Source organism: Babylonia areolata, chromosome 5 (assembly GCF_041734735.1).
Source record: "Babylonia areolata isolate BAREFJ2019XMU chromosome 5, ASM4173473v1, whole genome shotgun sequence".
Taxonomy (NCBI): Eukaryota; Metazoa; Mollusca; class Gastropoda; order Neogastropoda; family Buccinidae; genus Babylonia; species Babylonia areolata.
This window is the reverse complement of record NC_134880.1, coordinates 8,464,737-8,474,736: the sequence shown is the minus strand read 5'-3', so window position 1 is coordinate 8,474,736 and position 10,000 is coordinate 8,464,737. Positions and strand designations below refer to the sequence as shown.

The 10,000-nt window shown below is 46.5% G+C and overlaps 1 protein-coding gene across 1 annotated transcript in view; it reads right to left on the bottom strand.

Moving 5' to 3' along the window:
• Positions 1–7,812, bottom strand: part of LOC143282351 (uncharacterized) — a 48,353-nt gene extending 40,541 nt beyond the window's left edge. The window contains exon 1 of the mRNA XM_076587962.1: positions 7,794–7,812. The gene's annotated coding sequence lies outside the window, so the exon portion shown is untranslated. The remainder of the gene's footprint in view (positions 1–7,793) is intronic.
• Positions 7,813–10,000: the final 2,188 nt, after the last annotated feature.

The window sequence follows — 10,000 nt, the reverse complement described above, 5'->3', positions numbered from 1 at the left end:
AGAGAGACACAGAAAGAGAGAGAGGGAGAGAGACAAAGAGAGACAGAGAGAGAGAGACACACACACACACACAGAGGGGGAGAGAGAGACTGAGAGAGAGAGACAGAGAGAGGGAGAGAAACAGAGAGGGAGAGCGGGAGAGAGACAGAGGGAGAGGGAGGGGGAGGGGGGACAGGGAAAATAACGGGAAGGAGATGGTGGAGTAGAAAACCTGTAGAAGGAAGAACGAAACAGTTTTTATTTTATAGGTGTGTGAAAAAGGGAGGAGAGAAGAAATGAAAAAGAGAGAAAGTTGTGTGTGTGTGTGTGTGAGTGTGTGTGTGTGTGTGTGTGTGTGTGTGTGTGTGTGTGTGTGTGTGTGTGTGTGTGTGTGTGTGTGTGTGTGTACAGCACCGCCCATATTTCTCTATTCGTTTCACGTCTTCAAGCGTTTTAATTTTCCCTAATCAAAGTGGATTTTTCAACTTGGCTTTGCCAGATACGACTATTTTGTTGTTGTTGTTATTGTGAGTTCTTTAACGTGCGCAAAACTGCATGCTGCGTTGACACGGGACTTCGGTTTATCGTCTCATTCGAAAGACTAGCACCCCGGCAAACCGCCACCACTACCATCACAACTCAAGGTCTTCTTCTTCTTCTTCTTCTTCTTCCGCGTTTCCTAGCCAGGCTAGATTTTCAGTCTGGTCAGGACAGCGAAGTCTGCGGTCCGTCGCATGGACACCACCGGTCCTCACAGTTTCTTCTGGAGCTCCACCGGGCTGGGCCATGCCATGTCTGGCGTCTCAGAGCGTCGAAGGTGGGGCAGGGAGGGGACGGGGTCTGTGGGCCTGTGCCACAAGAAAACACTGGTCTGCGTGACTATATTGGGTGTGATGCGTAGTGCCTGGTCTTCTCCTGTGTTTGTGACTCTGCAGGAGGTCTGCCCGCTGGCCTCAGCCGGCACCTTCCGACTTCAGAGCAGCTCATGGGTTTTTTTTGGGTTTTTTGTCGAGTTTTCCTTCTCTTAGACGATTGCCTGTTAACTGCTGCTTACAAACTCCATCTGTCCGACTCAATGTCTAGTGGAAGAGTGAGTTAAAAAAACAAAACAAATTCTGGTCTGTATCTGGGAATCGAACCTGCGGACACACACTTCCTTGTCGGGACGCATAACTACAGAGCCTCCGTTTCACTTGCAGGTCGCGTGCCCCCCACCCCCCCACTCCGCGCCCCCACCTACCTCTCCCCCCCTCGCCCCCCCTCCCCCCATTGATCTATTTCTAGACCAGTGCTCGTGCCCTCACTCTGACATAACGGGGAACACGTGCCCACCCTTTAGGCTGGCGGTCAGAGACAGTGTGTGTGTGTGTGTGTGTGTGTGTGTGTGTGTGTGTGCTGACCACGGGTCAATGAAAGCCTGTCAGCTTCCCGTGTCACATTTGTAACACACTTGTCCACTAACGTTTTTATATAACACACGTGTTCATATCACACCTGCTCATACCTGACTTGCTCACATGTAAGGTTCAGTACTGGCCTCAAAAAGTTGTGAATTCATTTCGGGGTTGTTCATTCTGGGGGAAAAAATTCTCTGGGGGAAATGAATAGTTTGATTTAAAAAAAAAAAGAAAGAAAAATGAGTGCCTTGCACCCCCGCAACTCTGCTTCGGAAACCATATAAGCAAAGCTCAACTTCAGAAAGTAAGTACTTGCTTACGTTTTTTCAGTTTGTGACTGCATTTGACAGCTTTATACGTTTGACGAGTGCATCAAAGCAGCAGTTAAGTTTATTATCAAAGGGCGCACCCCCTCCCCTCCCCCTCCCACCCCCACCCCCATGGTTTCTCGCAATATTGAGCGAAAGCGTGACGGTGGAACGACCACGCTTTCTCGCAATCCTACGCTTTCTCGTACTCGTAAAGTGAGAGAAGTGTATTTTGAATGCCCCCCCCCCCCCTCACCCGCCCCCCCCCCCCCCAAAAAAAAAAAAAATGACAGCAACGAGTACCCCATCCTTCGATGAGAAGTCGAGGCAGCAGTGAAAGTACTGAAGTTAGGAAAATCACCAGGAGGGGACAACATTCCTGCAGAACTAGTTCAGACAGGGGGGGGGGGGGGGGGGAGAAGCCATGGTTAGCGCCCTCCCCAAGATCTGGCAGACTGGAGAAAGACCAACACCATAGACCCAGTCTATTGTCATTACTTCCCCCTAAGAGAAACAGTCTACAACAATGCCAAGTCTATTGTCATTACTCCCCCCAAAGGAAGGCAGTCTACAACAATGCCAAGTCTATTGTCTTTACTCCCCCCTAAGAAAGACAGTCTACAACAATGCCAAGTCTATTGTCATTACTCCCCCCCTAAGGAAGGCAGTCTACAACAATGCCAAGTCTATTGTCATTACTTCCCCCTAAGAAAGGCAGTCTACAACAATGCCAAGTCTATTGTCATTACTTCCCCCTAAGGAAGGCAGTCTACAAAAATGCCAAGTCTACTGTCATTACTCCCCCCCTAAGGAAGGCAGTCTACAAAAATGCCAAGTCTATTGTCATTACTCCCTCTAAGAAAGGCAGTCTACAACAATGCCAAGTCTACTGTCATTACTCCCCCCCTAAGGAAGGCAGTCTACAACAATGCCAAGTCTATTGTCATTACTCCCTCTAAGAAAGACAGTCTACAACAATGCCAAGTCTACTGTCATTACTCCCCCCCTAAGGAAGGCAGTCTACAACAATGCCAAGTCTATTGTCATTACTTCCCCCTATGAAAGGCAGTCTACAACAATGCCAAGTCTATTGTCATTACTTCCCCCTATGAAAGGCAGTCTACAACAATGCCAAGTCTATTGTCATTACTCCCCCCTAAGGAAGGCAGTCTACAACAATGCCAAGTCTATTGTCATTACTCCCCCCCCTAAGGAAGGCAGTCTACAACAATGCCAAGTCTATTGTCATTACTCCCCCCCTAAGAAAGGCAGTCTACAACAATGCCAAGTCTATTGTCTTTACTTCCCCCTAAGGAAGGCAGTCTACAACAATGCCAAGTCTATTCTCATTACTCCCTCTAAGAAAGGCAGTCTACAACAATGCCAAGTCTATTCTCATTACTCCCTCTAAGAAAGGCAGTCTACAACAATGCCAAGTCTATTCTCATTACTCCCTCTAAGAAAGGCAGTCTACAACAATGCCAAGTCTATTGTCATTACTCCCCCCTAAGAGAGGCAGTCTACAACAATGCCAAGTCTATTGTCATTAATCCCCCCTAAGAGAGGCAGTCTACAATAATGCCAAGTCTATTGTCATTACTCCCCCTTAAGAAAGGCAGTCTACAACAATGCCAAGTCTACTGTCATTACTCCCCCCTAAGAGAGGCAGTCTACAATAATGCCAAGTCTATTGTCATTACTCCCCCTTAAGAAAGGCAGTCTACAACAATGCCAAGTCTATTGTCATTACTCCCTCTAAGAAAGGCAGTCTACAACAATGCCAAGTCTACTGTCATTACTCCCCCCCTAAGGAAGGCAGTCTACAAAAATGCCAAGTCTATTGTCATTACTCCCTCTAAGAAAGGCAGTCTACAACAATGCCAAGTCTATTGTCATTACTCCCCCCCTAAGGAAGGCAGTCTACAACAATGCCAAGTCTATTGTCATTACTCCCCCTAAGAAAGGCAGTCTACAACAATGCCAAGTCTATTGTCATTACCCCCCCCCCCCCCCTAAGAAAGGCAGTCTACAACAATGCCAAGTCTATTGTCATTACTCCCCCCTAAGAAAGGCAGTCTACAAAAATGCCAAGTCTATTATCATTACTTCCCCCTAAGAAAGGCAGTCTACAACAATGCCAAGTCTATTGTCATTACTCCCCCCCTAAGGAAGGCAGTCTACAACAATGCCAAGTCTATTGTCATTACTCCCCCCTAAGAAAGGCAGTCTACAACAATGCCAAGTCTATTGTCATTACTCTCCCCCTAAGGAAGGCAGTCTACAACAATGCCAAGTCTATTGTCATTACTCCCCCTAAGAAAAGCAGTCTACAACAATGCCAAGTCTATTGTCATTACCTCCCCACCCCCTAAGGAAGGCAGTCTACAACAATGCCAAGTCTATTGTCATTACTCCCCCCTAAGAAAGGCAGTCTACAACAATGCCAAGTCTATTGTCATTACTCCCCCTAAGAAAGGCAGTCTACAACAATGCCAAGTATATTGTCATTACTCCCCCCTAAGAAAGGCAGTCTACAACAATGCCAAGTCTATTGTCTTTATTGCCCCCTAAGAGAGGCAGTCTACAACAATGCCAAGTCTATTGTCATTACCCACCCCCGCCCACCCCCTAAGAAAGGCAGTCTACAACAATGCCAAAACTATCGCACCGTCAGCTATCCGAGCAAGGTAATGTTGAAAATAATTCTGGACAGACTGAAACCACAAAGCAGAGAAGATCATCGCGGAAGAACAGGCAGGATTCAGACCGGGGCACAACACAACAGAACAAATCTTCATCCTCAGGATACTGTGTGAGAGGTACCTGCAGCACCAGTAAGACCTCTGTCACGATTTCGTGGATTTTCAAGGTGGTGTTTGACAGTGTATGGCACGAAGCCTCATGGACAACCATGAAGCTGTACAACAGTGGAGTGATGGCCTAGAGGTAACGCGTCCGCCTAGGAAGCGAGAGAATCTGAATGCGCTGGTTTCGAATCACGGCTCGGCCGCCGATATTTTCTCCCCCTCCACTAGACCTTGAGTGGTGGTCTGGACGCTAGTTATTCGGATGAGACGATAAACCGAGGCCCCGTGTGCTAGCATGCACTTAGCGCACGTAAAAGAACCCACGGCAACAAAAGGGTTGTTCCTGGCAAAATTCTGTAGAAAAATCCACTTCGATAGAAAAACAAATAAAACTGCACGCAGGAAAAAATACAAAAAAAAAATGGGTGGCGCTGTAGTGTAGCGACGCGCTCTCCCTGGGGAGAGCAGCCCGAATTTCACACAGAGAAATCTGTTGTGATAAAAAGAAATACAAATACAAATACAAAAACATCAACGCCAACCTGATCAAGGTGATACAACGTCTATATAAAAAGGCCAGCATGCAGCGCAGTCTACTTCAATAGCAGCATTGGAGACGTGTACACTCACGTGTAAAACAAACCATGATAATTTTCATATCTATTTATTTCGTTAAACAAAAAATATAAAGAAAAAAAAAAGAGGCAGAAAGTGATAGACAGATAGAAACAGAGAGAGGGAGGGGGGTTGGGGTGGGGAGGGAGAGAAGGAGGGAGAGATGGAGAGAGAGAGAGAGAGAGAGAGAGAGAGAGAAGCAGACAGACAGACAGAGTCAGACACAGAGACAGAGAGAGCGTCTGATTTACTGACAGACACAGAGACAGAGAGAGACAGAGACAGAGAGAGAGAGAGAGAGAGAGACAGACAGGCAGGCAGACAGACAGACAGACAGACAGACAGACAGACTGACTGACTGGCACAGAGAGAGAGAGAGACTGACTGACTGGCAGAGAGAGAGAGAGAGAGACAGAGAGAGAGAGAGAGAGAAACAGAGAGAGAGGCCTAGAGAGAAAGAGAGAGAGAGAGACAGACAGACAGACAGAGACAGAGACAGACATAGACAGAGACAGAGAACAGTACATTTTCAACTTTCACAGCGAACATTTCCCTATACTTCAAGGGCAGTGGGGGACAGGTCAGTAACGGTCAATTAACTGTGAAGCTGCACGGACACTGTTGTCCGAGGGGTACGTGTGTGTGTGTGCGCGCGCTTGTGTGTGTGTGTGTGTGCGTGTGTGCGTGCGCGTGAGAGAGAGAGAGAGAGAGAGAGAGAGAGAGAGAGAGAGAGAGGTGGACATTCTATTACTAACCCATCCAATGTCCGCCATGTTCCACGGCATAATAATTGGTCAGTAATTGACATGGATCCGGGAAGAGATGGGAAAGTGATTGTACAACTTTTGTGGACTTTGCTGCACTGTGCGTGTTTTCTGTGTTTTCGGGTTTGTTGTTGTTGTTGTTGTTGTTGTTGCTGTTGTTGCTGTTGATCATGTTGTTTTTGTTGTCACCGTCATATGACAGACACGCGACCGACGCCTACCATAATGTCATTCATCCATACCCCTGCAACGTAAGCAAGGCTTAGCACAGATGGACACACGACTGACACATATAATACATAGATGCAGGCACGCGCACGAGTGCACACACACACACACACACACACACACACACGTGCGCGCACACACACACACACAGACACACGGACACACACTCACACATGCACACAGGCACGCGCACGCGTGCATATATATTCACGTACATATACACATATACATGCGCGCGCATTCGTGCACACACACATACACACGTATGTACACATACACACACGCACACACGCTCGCACGCACGCACGCACGCACACAAATTTAACACGAACAAGATCCTCGTTTCCTTCATCATCCATCACCACCATCAACGTCATCGTCATTCTCATCCACCACCACCACCTTTACCACCACCATCATCGTCCTAATCATCATCATCACCAACATCATCATCGTCATAATAGTCCCTCATCGTCGTCAGTGTCATCATCATCATCAACGTCATAGTCATCCACAATCACCGTCATCATCATGATCATCATCATCGTCATCACCTTCATCATCAACGTCATAATTATCCATAATCACCGTCACCATCATCGTCATAATCACCATCATCACCAACAGCAGCAACAGCGGTTCATGCTGTGTGATCAGAACTCTGCTACAAAGATCGCAACGACAGTAACGATGATGAGGACGATGATACCAACAACACGACTGACACTACTACTATCACTCCTCCTCCTACTACTACTACCACCACCACCACCACCATCATCATCATCATCATCATCATCGTCACCACCATCAGCACTCCCAGCAGTCGCCATCTTCAATCACCAGTTAAAGAAAGTACATCGTCATTCTTATTATCTTCAACAGACATCCCGGCACAGTCTCCAGTATTTTCTCCCCCTCCCACTACATCTTGAGTGGTGGTCTGGACGCTAGTCATTCGGATGAGACGATAAACCGAGGTCTCGTGTGCAGCATGTACTTAGCGCACGTAAAAGAACCCACGGCAACAAAAAGGTTGTCCCTGACAAAATTCTGTAGAAAAACAAACTTCGATAGAAAAACAAACAAACAAACAAACAAAAGAACAACAAAAAGCACCAGAAAAAACTGCAGGCAGGAAAAACAAAAACAAACCAAAAATGTGTGGCACTCTTAGCGTATCGACCCGCTCTCCATGGGAAGAGCAGCCCGAATTTCACACAGAGAAATCTGTTCTGAGAAGAAAACGAAAAAAAAAACACCAAAAAAAACCACAAAAAAACCAACAACAAAAAACAACCCAAACAAAAAACAACAACCCTCCAAAAAAACAACCCCCCCCCAAAAAACAACAACAACAACAACAACAAAAAAACAAAAACAAAACAAAACAAAACAAAAGCAAAACAACAACAACAAAAAACAAACAAACAAACAAACAAACAAACAACAACAACAACAAAAACAAAAAACACAATACAATCAACAGCAGCGGCAGCAGCAGCAACAACAAAAGTATGAGCAACCATCACTACTGCTGCCACCACTACTATGATCACTGCCACCATCACCATCTCCATCACCACCACTGCCACTACTACTATTACTGCTGCTACTTATGTTACAACTGCTCTGGATGCTGCTGCTGCTGCTACAACTACAACGACTACTACTACTACAATGACAGCTACTCACCTATATAGATATCTGCTTGGACCGAGAGCACCAGTTTCCGTTTAGGAGCTGAGCCAAATGAGAAAGTCACGCTGTCAGAAACCACAGGGTATGTATGCTGTCTTTTCCAGACAAAAAAGAACCTGTCATTTGAACAACTTCACTATGGCAAAGCACGAGCGTCAAAACTAACATTTATCACATCAATGCAGCGATGAACATAATAGAATAGAATAGAGTAGAATATAGAATATGTCTTTATTACCAAGTGTATCGGGGTCAGAATATGTCTTTATTTCCAAGTGTATCGGGGTCACAAGGAATATTGGGGGGGATAGTACATAACAAGATACGAAAATAAATCGAAAATCATACACAAACACAGACACAGTAGAAATAAGATACACACAAGTGCATATCAATATAAAAACTTGTGCATATTCACGCATGCACGCACTGCACACACACACACACACACACACACACACACACACACACACACACACACACACACACGCACAAACATACACACACACACGTTTGAACAGAAGCTGCATATTACATGTGGATGGGTCTGATGACTAGATATTTAGGTAGATGGTTGTTGGTCGCACAATTCTATTTATCACACTGGATTTGTTCGATGCACTAACTTCAATGCACTAGCTAAATATAAAGGATTTAGGCAAAGACTAGTTTTCATTCAGTGATTTATCCACAAGGTTTGATAAGTGATAAGAAACTATAGGGAGAGCTGGACAGTACAAGGTCTTCAAAGAAGAAGCCCCCCTCAGTCAAGTGTTTTGGCCCTTAACTCCTTACACTCTAAGGGGGCCGGGATGCACCCAGGTCATGACTCCTGGATGCCTTGTATTGCCGCCTTTTTTTTCCTGGTCCTCAGGAGGTTCGAACCCGCGCCTCCAGGGTGGTCGCCACTTCAGGACTGAGTCACCTTTTCTGGCAGACGTACGTCTAGTTTGGGTTGGGAAATTCAATCCTTATGAAGTTTACTTTCATTCCTCCTCGACCAGATCCAGCTAGAATTTTTTTCTGCTGCTTCTGCCATTCCCTTGAGAGCCCATGTCCTCTCTCTGCCAGAAATCGACAGCTGTTTCATGAGGCTGTAGGCAGATGCGCCCACAAACCCTCTTGCACCAATCACTATGGCGAGGACTTTGGCTTGGAAGCCAGATTCTCTCAGGCTGCTGGCTAGACTGGCATACTTCTCGGTCTTGTAGATGTCGGCTTCCTCCATTCTACTTTCGTATGGCACAGTGAGCTCAATCAGAATCGCTTGTTTCGTTGCCATGGAGTGGAGTACTATGTCAGGTCTCATGCCGCTCTTGCTGATGATTTCTAGGTGTTTCTTCCCCTCTTTGTAGGTCAACTGTGCATTCCCAGTTTTCGGCACCATCAAGCAGCCCACGTTTCCATGCTTTGGAAAATTTGGATGCTGTTCCTGGCCAGACTTTATTGCCTTCTGCCGAGCGGAACTCTTCTGGAACTTCTGGTGGGGGTGGTGCTCCTTGGACAGCGCTCACTATGTGTGCAATTTCTTTTAGCACTTGGTTGTGCCTCCATGTGTACCGTCCTTGGCTCAACGCCGCTTTGCATGAACTGAGGACATGTTTCACTGTTTGTTTGCCATGGCAGAATGGGCATGCAGGGTCATCTGCTTTCCCCCTTTTCACCAAGTTTGTATCTGAGGGACGAAGGTCGTACACAGATCTTAGGATGGAGCTGATCCTCAGAGGGGCCATGTTGGAGTGCATTTTCCCATGTTGTCCACTGCCCCTGCTGGCCTTGCTGGACTGACTTCTGGACTCTTTTATCATCCTCTTCATTCTTGATCTCTTTGATCATGTCTCTTTTTGCTTCCCCCCTTGCCCTTGCCTTGGACCACCATTCCGTCTTTGTCGATCCCAGGCCTTGTCTGTTGGTTTGGGTGTGTCCTGTTATTTCCTTCGTCTTAAGGCTTTCTTTCGCTGCACTGACTGCCTCCCTGACTTTCTATTTTCTGCCAGTCTTCAGCTTGGGTTGGTTGGACCTAACAATACTGTCACCTGAGTCTTCAAGCACGCTGAGAAGTCTTGCCTTCCCTACCTTGTATTCTTCGACAAGGGACTTCAGAGGTAGCCTCAGCTTTGCTTGGCGACAGTAGAGTGCCACGTCAGTGAGACCAGGTGGGACACCAAGCCATTTGCGTGTGTTCTTGTTGATCTTTGCCT